Genomic DNA, 13,450 nt, shown 5'->3' with positions numbered 1-13,450 from the left:
TGTGCTTTCTGTTGCTGTGACAAATGTCATGACCACACATAACTTAGGGAAGGAAAGGGTCTATTTCATTTTATAGGTGACAGTCCATCACTGAGAGGAAACCAATGCAGGGAACTCAAGGCAGGAGCCTGGAGGCAGGAATGGAAGGAGAAGCCACACAGGAATACTGCTAACTGACTTGCTCTCCAGGGCTTGCTCGGCTTGCTTTTTCCTGCAACCCTGCCTGCCTGCCTAGGGGTGAACTGCCCACAATGGGCTGGGCCCTCCCCTATTTATCATTAACCAAGAAATGACCCATAGACACACTCACGGGTCACTCTTACGGCGGTAACTCCTCAGTTCCTCTTCCCAGAAAAGCCTAGTTTGTTCCAAGTTGACAAAACAGCAGCAGCAGTAGCAGCAGCAGCAGCAGTAGCAAAAACAACAGCAACAACAACAACAACAACTACAACAACAACAACAACAACAACTACACAGCACAGTAGACAAGCACTCTACCTCCTGAACTACCTCCCTGGCCTTCTTGTATCCAATCACCAAAGCTGGTACTCTGCTTCACACTCAGTGTGCCTTCCTTTTAGATAATCTACTGGGTGTCTGTACTACACAGTCTATGGGTCTCTATATTTTAATTTTACACGCTGAGTCAGTGCCCTAGTTATCTAAAAAAGCAGACAGGAGTAGAGACCCTGGAGGTCCCTTACTTTCGTTTTTAATAAAGTTCTCTCAATTTGAGATTGCAATGCAAGCTGGGTTCTCTAATGGCTCACACTAAGAGAACCTGCTGCTATACTTGGATAAGGATGTTGTAGGATCTTGGCTAAGAGTGGACACCTGTAGAAGGGATGGGAAGAATCCTGCAGTGGATGTAGGGAGACGACAGCTGAGCTGTCAGTGTATCAGGGACTCGCCAGGCCCATGGAGGACCTCGGGATGCTTATGGCTCTCCAAAGGGATCTGAGTCAACTTAGAATTTGTTTTTGTTTTTTTGGTTTTTTTTTTTTTTTTTTTTTTTTAGTATCTCTCCACATTGTCCTCTGTACATATGGGTACCATGGCATTCTATCTTCTATCTTGAATGAGACACTTGTTTGTGTGGCATTTTCTTGACTGTTGTTTGATGTGGGAGGGCCCATCCCACTGTGGGCAGTGCTACCTCTGGTCAAGTGGCCATGGGAGGTTTAAGAAAGGTAGCTGAACATGAGGCGGAGAGCTGGCCAGTAGGCAGCAGCACCGTGTTGCAGACTTGTTACCTGGGACTACAGGTTGGAGGCAACTTTGAGGTCTTAGGGTACCCGCACAGGAACAGAGTTTCATTTCAATACACTTTACTCTTCTGTTTGCCTTATTTCTGCTTTTTATTTAAGGGTTAGAAAGTTGCTAGCAGAAACTGTGGAGGGCTAAGATAAACGACCTGTGTTGCTTCCTTGGATAAGGTTTTCCCAGGATATGTGGCTTGCATATAGTCATGGGGCATCCCAGGATGGGTGCCATGAAGCCCTTCTCAAGTCAGTTCTTGGAGTCAGGACTGAAACCATTAAGTAATGGGGGGCTGGAAAATGAGTGATAATTTTTCATCTAGTGAGAAGTGACAAGGATGGACTTGAGAGATGACTCAGCTTTCGGACGTGCTTATTGTTCTTGCAGAGGATCAAGGTCGGTTCCAACTACCACATTGAATAGCTTACAACTACCTATAACTACAGCTCTAGGGGATCTGACTCTCTTTATTGGTTTCTATGGGCCGTGCACTCATGTACACATATACATACAGACATACACACACACATAGCACACACACACATACACACACACACACACACACACACACACACACATACAGAAACATGCACATACCGACACAGACATACACATGCAGACACGGACGCACATATACACGTGTAGATAGGGAACGGAGACTCACCAATGGTTCCTGAAGGGTTTCCATATACTCAGTACCTCAGAAATGTATCAGATGGAGACTGGACATAGGAGCAATGAGTTGAAAAGGGAGAATTATTTGGAAAAATCTGCCAAATAAAGGGAAGGAATGGTAAAATCAAGAATAAATCAAGGCAGCAAACCAGAACCAAATGCCAGAGGGCACCACAATCCAGAGAAAAGGAGGTCAGGCCAGGTCCTGAGCCAATGTCTTCAATCTCTTGTATTACAGAGACCCTTGAAGGTCCTCTGTCTATCCAGATACCACATTACCTCATCTCTTCCTTCCCTATTCTTCCCCCTCTTCCTCCTTCCCTCCCCTCCCAGCTCTCCTCTCCCTTCTCCTAGGGATTGGATTTTCTTTGGTGCTGGTATTGGAGCTTGGTGCTGGGGATGGGTATGAAAATTACCTGTTTCTTGGAATTCTGGTTTAGTTAGTCTAAGTCTAGAGCCCAAAGTGTTTCATGGAAACGTATCTCATCTCTAAGAAGCTAATTCTGTTCTCTCTGCTTTCAGTATGGCACAGATTATAGGCACAGCTGGATGAATCACTAATTCTGTGACCTTTGGATTCTGTCTTCCTGTCCATCATAATTCAGGTTTAGCTGACAATTAAGTTTTACAGGTGATCTGGGTCCCACCGATGACTAAGATTTGTTGTCTAGTATAGTGGCTGTGCATGTTCGTTATTTGTGTCTTATTTTCAGGTTGCCTTAAATGTCTGATTCTAACACGCAGGGTTCTTGCTTTATTTGGACTGAAATTGGCACTTTGATTTTATTTGGATCAAATTGGAAGTTTAAAAAAAATTGCTTGTGTGTGTGTGTGTGTGTTTGCACACATGCGTGTGTGCATTTCTAAGTGTCTTTCTGAGCAAGGGTATGAATAGTGTTTATGTGTTTGTTGGTCTTCAAGTACTATCTAGTTTTTGAGACAAAGTCTCACATTAGTCTAGAATTTCACCACATGAGCTGGGCTAGCTGACCTGTGAGCTTCTAGGGAACCCCCTGTCTCTGCCTCTCACCTCATCTTGCCGTGACTACAGCAGTAGGCTTTTTTCCACTGGTACTACAGATCTGAATCTGGCTCATCAGACTTGTAAGGCAACTGCTTTGCTAACTGAGCCACCTCCTCTGCTCCAGAAGTTGAAATCTTTGAATGCACCTTTTTTCATTAAATCTGCATTGACATTCACAGACCATGCTTGACTGCTCAGATTCCACAATATCTAATGCCCAGGTTTTCACTGACACATTTGTTGTACAAACTATAAACTGCCCCGTACAACTGATGAGTGCTACAGTGGACAAATGATGTACAAACTGGGTGTTAACCTTACAGTGGTGATTTCAAAGCTGCGGGCATCATCGTGGCCCTCAGAGCCATGTGGTACTCATTACACTAGTATATCGTGGTCCTTGAACTCTTGTATATCTGTCACCATTACTAAGGACTGTCTATTGAATCTCAGAGAACAGGCAGGCAAGATAACCTGCATTGTACAGAGGCTCGAAGAAGGGCTCGGTATAGAAGGGAGAAGAAGAAACAAGAAAGCTGTGCTACCCTGGATATGGGGAACCCACACAGCTCAGCACCAACTTGTCCTTTGTCCTGGGCACATCAGCCTCATGCTTAACTGGGCTGTGTGCTGCTTGGAGACAGTCTGTGAAGAGCTCTCCCTCTCTCTCTCTCTCTCTCTCTCTCTCTCTCTCTCTCTCTCTCTCTCTGCTCTGCAAGAAAATCTTCTTGAAAGGATCCTTCAAGAATACTCTTTCACACAAGAAGACTATTCCCAATAAAAATAAGGTTTTTTTTTGTTTTGATATTAAAGTGTCAAGTAACAAGAAAAAAGAAACTCATGTGTCTCTGTATCTATGTGTGTGTCTGTGTGTCTGTGTATATATTTGTATATGCATCTGTGTCTCTGATTGTCTCTGTATATATCTGTAGACGTGTTTGTCTGTGTGTGCCTGTGTCAACGAGCGTATTTGTATGTGTGTATTTCTGTATGTGTATATTTGTCTCTTTCTGTGTGTATCTCTCTGTGTCTGTCGGTCTGTCTGTGAGTGTGTTCCTATGTGTGTGTTTGTGTCTGAGTGTGTGTATACCTGTGTTTATGTGGATATTTCTGTTTCTGTCTCTCTCTCTCTCTCTCTCTCTCTCTCTCTCTCTCTGTCTGTCTCTTTCTCTGTGTGTGTGTGTGTGTGTGTGTGTGTGTGTGTGAAAGGGTGTGTGTGTATTCTCCTAAAAAGCAAAAAGGAGAAGAAAGAAACAGCCAGATCCTCCTCCAGCACAGTTCCCAGGAGCCCCTGACCTGCCTGCCTCTCCTTTCCCCAGCTCACTATTGTCCTCTGACTTGAGAAGCTTTGTGGGCATGAAAGGGCAAAGCCAGGGGCTGGCTGAGAGGCCCAGGACTCTGATGGCCATTTGGGCAAATGAAGACAGGGAGGCTGGCCCATGGTTCCCCAGGGCAAGACAGAGTGGCCCTGCCTCCTTCCAGGGCATCTTTGAGGAATTCTCTTCTGTTTCTGTCAGCTATGGGGTCTATTGTGAGCAGGTGGGGGCAGGGGTGATTAAGCCCCTGAACCTCAGTGAGCTTCAGGAACTATGAGGGACAGACTGTCAATGTTATTCAGGCCAGGCTTTACTGAAGGCGTGAATCCCACAATAGGCTGGGCTTCTCCCAGGGAAAGGTCAGCAGCTGCCCTATCCTCTTCCTTTCCTTAGTGTGATTCAGCTGATTTGTAATGACCTGTCCATATCTGGTGAAAATCAAACACAGGGTCTTTTTCTTTAGGCAATCACTAGCCATGTATTGGTTGCTTTCTTGTTTTCCACCCCAGCAGATCCTTTGTGGCCTCCCTTGGTTCTGTTTCCAGGTAGATTCTATTTTCAGGTTAAAAGATGCGCAAGTCACATCCCTTAGGTTAATGCATTTATAACAGACCTCTGAAGTAGCACTGTAGGGCTCTGCCTGATGATTGGCTACTGCCACGCATGGGATGTATATAAAATCCTAGTTAAGGGACAAGTATACTGCCACCTCACCCCACCCACCCCACCCCTGCTGCCTACCAGCCCCTTCCCTTTCCCCACCTCCTCTTTCCCAGCCCTTTTTATTTAGGGGGAGCAAAGTAGTTAAAAAAAAAACGTCAAACTCACAGTATGCACTGTCAACAACACAATGAGAGGCCTGAAATAAAATCCTTCAAGTTCACAGTGATACTTTATACTTACATTGGGCCTTTCATCAAGAGCCTTCCAGTGTTTGAGCAAGCATTAACCCTTTCTGTGCCTGCTGGGGCTATACCCAGTGCCCCATACCATACTAAGGAGATAACTCTTTTTCTTGGAAGAAACGTCAGATTCCAGGCAGATTCTCAAAGGTGGAAATTTACATCTCTCCAGCCAGATCTGTCTTCTCTCCAAATGTCCTCAGTGCCCTGTTTGTATCCCCAACCCAATAAACAGATGGTTCATGCACTGAGGACACCAGCAAACAGCCTCTACTCATCCAATAGTGAAAGAGAAAGAGTCTGTTAGCATGATCTTTGATACACCACTACGTGAGTAACCCGAAGTCACAGGAGTTGACCTCCTGACCTTCTCTTTAGGGTTTGCTCTTACTTTGGCTTGATTTATGAATGTGGGCCATGTAACATCTGCATTCATTGAAGCCCGTGAACGTCTTTATCCAATTATCTTGGGGCTGTTGCTTGGCACCCATCTCATCTTTTCTGAGTTGTATTTTATGTACCTACTTTGTGCCAGAGAAAATCTGTGGTGGGAAACGGGTACCAGGAGATGCATGGATTGCAGTATTCATTCGTTCCTAGGGAGCCTGCCTACCTCTAGCTGTTTCTGTGTTATCCACACCTGGTTATAGATCAGAAAGTCATGGGTTTTCTTCCCTGTTTGTAACCAGTGTTTCTCCAAATTTGTCCAGGGAACCACATGAGCATGACATGGAGCTGTGTGCTCATCATGAAGATTCTCTAAGCCTCCAGAGACTTACCTTCTCCAAAGCATACCCGTTTCCTTGGTGTTATAAACTTATAGTCTCACTTGCTTCCTATTTTTGATTATATCAACTTCCAAGTCAGCCTGGCAGGTCATAGGCTATCTCTTAAGCCTTTAGTAGAACTGTTATATTCTTGAAGAAAAATGCATACTGAAGAAGGGGACTACTAGTTACTAATATAAAGCAGTGGGAAACATATTTAAATACATATTCTGCAATTTTCTCCCCCTCCCCCAGTTGGATTCTTCCCCTCCCAAAAGGCACAAAGAACTTAGTCCACCCAGTATTCTGTGAGTGTCCCGTGAGTCTGACTGGCATGCTGTTTGCATTTGTCTCTAAGGTCACAGTATATCTCTGTTTGGAGGAAGTAAGCCGCAAGGCTGGTTTCCTTATAGGAACAGAAGTCACACTCCTTTGGAATAAGGTCTGACATTTGGTTGAATATCTGTTACCCCATGTATGCATACATGACTAGGAATTTGTTATTTAGTGTTGAACATAGGCTTCTACTTCCAATGCTTTACTATCCACATTGGCATAACACTTCCTTTTCAATATTTACACTCAGAAGGACCCAGGGTTCTTGAGACACAAAGGACCTAGGCTATGCCAGCACACAGAGGAATCTAGACTCCTTGGGAAACAGGGGATCTTGGTCCCTGAAGATATGAGAAATATAAGCTCTACTGGTCATGGAAAGATCTAGGTTAGTTGGGATCCAGAAGGATCTAGATCTAGGCTCCTGGAGATACCGAGGGATCTAGATCATTCAGGGTGTAAACCCTTTAGCACACTGAGGGATCCAGGGTCCTAAAGTCACTAGGTATCTGGGTCCCTTAAGACACTAGAAATCTAGTCTCTTTGGGATGTGATGGGATCTAGACTCTTGGGAACATTAAAGGATCTGTGCCCCTTAAACATGCAGGAGGTAGATGTCTCGGGACATTTTGCACTGCTGAGTCTATAACTGACTACTAGTGTGATCCTGTGGAGAGTATTGAAATAGCATATGTCACTGGGGTTCAGGTTCCTCTGCTGTGATGTAGATGACATGTCATAGCGTGAGTTATTTTAGGGTAACTAAAGGCTGTCCTTGAGGAAATGCACACAGAAATGCTTGAGAAACGGCTATTGTGGGGGATGAAGGTGTAGAGGAGGATTCGGAGGTAGACACTCACCCTGCAGACACGATCTTTGTAGGTCTCTTGAACTATGACATCACCACCAGGAAGCAGCATGTAGAATCTTTGGTTAATTTTCACACCGTGCCCATTTGAGCACCATCTTTGATTTTTAGGAATTTTCCAGTTGAAGACAAAACAGTTCTGTGTAAAAATTCCAGTGTAAGCCATCATGAAGGAAGCAGACAGTTGAATCTTCCTGTCATCTGAGGCCTAGAGGTCCTTGACAGGTGAGTGTAGGCCTGAGAGAAGAGAAGACATCTCCTGAAGAGGGCTTGGGATGCAGGAGCAGAGAGCGGGCCAAGACCCTCCACAGGTGCAGTTGATTTCTGTGGCAACAGCAGCATCCATGGTTACCTGACTGAGACAGGTGGAGAGGATAGGCTGTCTGCCATGCATCCTAACACTCTCCTTAGTTGTTTTTATACCAAGTTGTTAGGTCAGGCTGTATATTACTATTTAGCTCTGGCTTGGGAAAGTCTGATTCATGTAACAATCAGACAACTTCAAATGTTCATTTAAGCAGAATACAGCCTAATGTCATGTCATAAGTAGGCCATAAAAAATTATGATCGTAGGGGCTGAGGTGATGTCTCAGTGGGCAGGAGTGCTTGCCGTGCAGCTGAGTCCAGATCCCCCAAACCAGAGTAAAAATAAACAAATAACAAACAAACAAACCAAACCAAAACAGTAAACCTGGTGTAGCTGTGTGCAGCTGTACAGACTGTGACCCAGCTCTGGTGTGGGAGTAGAGTGTCACAGGAGGCTTGCTGGGGTTTGCTGGCCGCTCAGCCTGGCCAAAAAAATGATGAGCTGCAGACTCATGGAGAGGTCCTGTCTCAGAGAAATAAGGCAACGAACAATAGAGGAGGAAGAAGAGCATTGGCTGTGCTTTGCTGCCTTCTGTATACATGAACATGGCATGTAAGCATTGCCAGCCATGGTGACATACACCTTTAATCTCAACACTCGGGAGGAAAAGGTTTGCTGATCTTTAGGAGTTTGAGTCCAGCCTGGTCTACATAGTGAGTTCCAGGCCAGCCAGGGCTATAAAGTAAGACTCTTTCTTAAAAACAAACAAATAAGTTGTATAAGAACAAGCACCTGTGCACATGTGTAGACACATAGCGCGCGCGTGTGCGCGCGCGCGCGCACACACACACACACACACACACACACACTCCTATCTCAATAAAAAAAGAACATACAGGAAATATTCTTTTCCTCCCTCCCTCCCTCCCTCCCTCCCTCCCTCCCTCCCTCCCTTTCTCCTTCCTTCCTTCCTCCCTTCTCTCCTTCCTTCCTTCCTTGCTTGCTTCCTTTGAGGTTTTGAAAGCACTGCAGACCTGAGATAGCCCCTCACTGTAGGATCATCTCTCAATGTTTTCCCTAGAGGGCTGGAAATAGCACCTAGAGCCCTGTTTTCCCTTGGTGAAATTCCCAGCTACCCTTTTACTTGGGCTTTCCCCTCCTCCATATTGTAAGGCAAAGTACTTAATCAAGCACTGACTACACCAGCTACATTCTGGAACTTCTAGCTTAGAGAATAGACAGACCTGGGTTCCAGGTCACCAATCCAGGCCACTGAGAAAGTGCAAAGTCCCTCCTTAATAGTGACTCACTGAGACATCTTTTCCAGCCCAGTTGTTGTTGTTGTTGTTTGGTTTTTGGTTTTTTGAGACAGGGTTTCTCTGTGTAGCCCTGGCTGTCCTGGAACTCACTCTGTAGACCAGGCTGGCCTCGAACTCAGAAATCCACCTGCCTCTGCCTCCCAAGTGCTGGGATTAAAGGCGTGCGCCACCACTGCTGTCTTAACACTCACTGTGGGGTAGACTTTTCTCACCCGCTGTCTCGAGGTGCCATCGCCATCGTGTTAGAGGAGTCATGGCAAGGAGCAGGTCAGACCTGTGTAACTACAAGTTCTTTGATATTTGTCTGTCCAGCTCACTGGCAATCAGTCAACCAAACCAAAGTCGCTTATGCTTGTCTCTCTTAAAGAGCCGTATGTCAAAAACACTGCACAGGGGAAAGGCCAGCCTTCCAAGTTCCAAACACTTAACTCCAATCACTTGTAAGGTGAATAGAGTCCAAGGGGCTGGCAAATTAGTCCATAAGTGTAAGGGGGAAGGAGCTGGCCTTTAAATCAAAATAGAAGGCTTAGAATTTATTATTCATTATTTGAGGCAGGGTCTCTCAGTATTCACCACTGAGTATGCCAAGCTAACTTACTGACATAGTTAACCAAGCTAACTAGATTCTGAGGATTGCGTTCTTTCTTGCTATAGTCATACTAGGATTACAGATGTCTCCTAGCACATCTAGCTTTATGTGGGTCCTATGGATCCAAATTCAGGTCTTCACAGTTCTGTGTCAATAGTTTTGACCCATGAAACCTCTTCCCAGGTCTGTCTATCAGATCTTTATTGATCATCCGAATGTCAGACACTTGGTAAAGAAACAGCATGGTTGTCTTGAGATGCAGTCTAGAAATTGTACCATAATTAAACTCCTTTTTACTGTTATTTGCTTATTAATTGATTGATTGATTGATTGATTGGTGGTTGATTTGTGTGTGTCCATGTATGCATATGCACATGTGTGTACATGTCAGTTCTCTCTCTCTCTCTCTCTCTCTCTCTCTCTCTCTCTCTCTCTCTCTCTCTCTCAACTATGTGAGTCCTGGAGATGAGCTCAGGTTGTCAGGAGCTTGGTGGCAAATAGTTTTACCTGTTGGTCTGTCTCAGCAGTCCTCATGATTTTATTATACTACCATCTCAAAAGAGAAAATAAAAAAAAGTTATAATGACATAAAACATCATTTATAACTACACAAACGGAAGTGATCATTGGGTGGAGGAGGTCACACTATACAAATAGGAGTGAAAATTCTCCTCCTTCGCTTCCCACGAGCGAGTGTCCATTGCTAACAATGGGCATTGTTCCTTGAGTCCGGTACCAAATTCTCTGCTGCTCTCCGCATGTTCACTCTGCAGCATCAGTGGCCTCTGCCTCTGGAGCACAGTTTCCTTAGTTTGTTTCTTCTCCTGTTCCTGCAGACACAACCTATTTCTACCTTATCAGGCTGCAGAAAACATGCCTGTGTTCACATCTTCACCCTGTGAGCATATTTGAAGGTTCACTATGGAAAAGTAAAATTGCTGGATTCATGAGCTTGTGTTCTTTTTTAAGCTGTTTTAAAATTTTAATTATTAATTGATTAATTATGAGGTCTAATGTAGTCCAGACAGGCCTCAACTCACTATGTAGCCAAGGACAGGAACTTGAACTTCTGGTTCCCTTGCTTCTAATTCCAAAGTGCTGGGATCATGGAAGTTCAGCAGTAGGCTAGGCTGCAGTGCTGAGGATCAAAGCCAGCACTTCATGCATGCGAGGCAAGCACTCTGCCAACTGAGCTGTATCCCCAACTCTTTGTAGGTAATTCTACCTGTTAACATTGTGTTGAAGATTCGCTAGAGACAGACAAGCCGTGTTATCGTTGGTTCTTGTATGGAAGTGGCATATTTGAGGATCTCAAGATCCTACCAAATCAATAGTCAGTTGCTATTCTTGGAGAAAATAGTTTTCAGAAGTGGGATGAGCATGGCTGGAGGCAGAGAGCTAGATGTGAATCAGTGTTTTCCAAGGCAGGGAGATTGCTCAGTCTAAACATAGACCCCTGTCCCATGCCCTCCTTCCTGTCTCCACCCTTAAGGACCTCTCCTCTACATTCTGTTCAGGATTCCCTATAGCTGTGCCTCGGACATAAACAAATAAACGGCACTTACCAGACAACTGCTGCTCTTAATGACTTTCAAAGTGGGCTGGGGAGACACGCACACAGATGGAAAAAAAAAAAAACAACTAAAAATACAAGTCAGTGTATAAAAAGCATCCAATACATATAAATAGCAAGCTTCATTGCAATGGGCCAAGGGAGGAAAGGAAGGCTGGGCATTCAGGCTTCATGGAAGGGACTCAGGTTGGATTTGGAGACCATCTCCAGGTGGAGGCTGGGGTTGGCAGAAAGCAACTAGAAAAGTCACAAGAACCAGCTGACAGAAGAGGTAGATGGGAGAAGGAAACTCAGAGCAAGGAAGCCTCACTTTTATTTTGATGGTTGAAAGGGAGTGGGATTTATAGGTTTGTAGTGACATGTGGTGGCTGTTCAACTTCATTTTATTTCAATCTTACTGTATAAAGTAGTGTGTGTGTGTGTGTGTGTGTGTGTGTGTGTGTGTGTGTGTGCAGGGATGTGTGTGCATGTACTCACATGCAGGAGTGGACAGGTCACCAATGTCAGAGGACAATTTTGTAGAGTCAAAGGTCCCCAGGCTTGAGGGGCAAGTACCTTTCCTCCCTTGGTGAGCTACCTTGCTGGCTCACTTTATTTTTTATTTTATTTGACTTTTAAATTTTATTTTCTTTATTTTACTTTTAAATTTCATTTAAATGTTGAGCTTTAATTGTCTCATATTTAACTTTTAAAACTGTATTTTATTTAGGACAGTGAAAATACACATTCACGAAAGTGGAAATACACTTTCCATTACAAGATTGAGAATCACAGAAACCCTTCGAGCATTCTGCCCAGGAAACAAACAAAACAAATTGCGTTTTTTTTGCAAACGCACACCGAATTTTGCCTTCAGGTTTCTGGGAGCCCTTCCTTTTATTCCAAGTTGGGAAACTTTAGTCTCAGAGTTTATTATAGAAAGTTGCAAATCAAGACACTCCGCCTGGAAGAAACGTTAGCCAGGTAGGGAGCTCAAGGTAAGACTTGCAAAGAAACTCAAGACGTGGCTAATTCCCACGTACTTGTGAATCATCCAGTTCCGTAGAGGAGTTGGAGCAGGTGGCCGCATTGCCTAGCGCTTCAAACTGTCCCCAAGCGCTAGCTTCTGCAGCCTATTCAGCATCGTCTGCTGGAGAGAGGGTCCTCTCACTTTTTCAGAGCAGAGAGAAGCCAAGCCGGGCCAACTTGACTCCATGGGGGTCACTCCATGCACGCATCACTGGAATTCATTCCCAGACGCCGAATTCATTGCAGAAGAGATCCTTTTGCCTCCCCACCCCCTCCTTTCTTTTTGACAGTCAGTTAATAAAGACTCAACAGTAAGCAGCTCCCAGTGATGTCATCTGGGACTTTGTCCACAGCGCCTGTATTTACAAGCTCGCAGCAACCACAGAGCCCGCAGCCCGGGGCTTCCAGGTCTCTGCAAACTCGCCCTGGATCCCAGGCGGGACCGCTGGCTCTCTGTGGCAGATCTTCAAGAAAACCCAGACTCCTACTTCCAAGTGTGTTTTTGAATGTTTCGAAGTAAACAGATCGCGGCGGGAGGACAGCGCCGGAGAGAGACTGTGGGAGCTTTGCAGTTCCTGGCTCCGGGACCTTGTGATTTCCATTCACCAAAGAGAAGAGCTCACTCCAAGTAAGACTCCTGGGATTTAACAAAAAAACAAACAAGCAAAACAAAACAAAACAAACAAAGCAAAGATCTTGTAACACTTTCCCTCTGATGTTTCTCGCTTGCTTTCCTGCTTTCCGTTTAAAATGAGATGCTGTTTATGTATTACTGCAGGCTCTCTTGAAGCCACAAGTATGCATTTGTTCAGGGTAATTATAGCCCTCTCAACTTGGGGTTTGGTGGGGAAGGAAGCTAGCTGCTAACAGGACCGGGAATTCGGAAGATGGAACCCTTGCTCCTAAACTAATCTTTCCCTTTTGTAGTGGGTGGGTGGTAGGTGGTTTGTTGTTTTCTGTTTTAAAACAAATTCCAGCTAACCAAGCAAGACACTTAGGTTGACCTGGGAATGCTGGTAGAAAATTCTAAGACTTTAAAAATGAATGAGAGTGTGTGCTTTGAGAGAGACACCTGCTTTCTCTCAGACTCTTTTTGTGGGTTATAGATTTTAACGTGAGCGTGTTGGTTTTCAGTTCATCCCATGCAACTGTAACTTCTCCTTAGTACCTGTCTCCTCTCTATCTCTCTCCTGCATATTTTTCTTTCCTCTTCTCCTGTCTTCCTTTTTTTTCCATTTTCTCTTCTGTTTCTCTTCGTTTGCCTTCCCCCACTTCATTCATTTTCAGCCATCTCAGAACTGGAAGCTACTCTGGAACTCAAGTCTCTCTATTCTGGCCCCTCCCCCCGTGCTGGATGGAGAAATGGTGGGTGCTATGAAGGACTCTCTAAGTGAGCATGCCCAGTTCATGTCCCACTGACAAAGTACGACTTTGACACCACTGCCTGTGGCAGGATCCTCAACCTGTTCTTCTCTTTCCTCCAAACTCTTTAAACTTTTCAGACAC

The 13,450-nt window shown here is 44.8% G+C and overlaps 1 protein-coding gene across 7 annotated transcripts in view; it reads left to right on the top strand.

The window, feature by feature from the left end:
* The window catches only part of Nckap5 (NCK associated protein 5), an 887,342-nt gene that overhangs the window by 65,535 nt on the left and 808,357 nt on the right, over positions 1–13,450 (top strand). For 3 of the 7 annotated variants that reach the window (XM_076941061.1, XM_076941059.1, XM_076941056.1), the window contains exon 1: positions 11,966–12,572. The exons of 3 other annotated variants lie outside the window; for them this stretch is intronic. The gene's annotated coding sequence lies outside the window, so the exon portion shown is untranslated. Of the gene's footprint in view, positions 1–11,964; positions 12,573–13,450 lie in introns of those variants that run through there. One more of the 7 variants, XM_076941065.1, reaches the window with a different exon arrangement.

This window comes from Arvicanthis niloticus, chromosome 10, assembly GCF_011762505.2.
Source record: "Arvicanthis niloticus isolate mArvNil1 chromosome 10, mArvNil1.pat.X, whole genome shotgun sequence".
NCBI classification, from domain to species: Eukaryota; Metazoa; Chordata; class Mammalia; order Rodentia; family Muridae; genus Arvicanthis; species Arvicanthis niloticus.
Note: the sequence above shows the minus strand (reverse complement) of the source record. Positions and strands in the feature narration are given on the sequence as shown.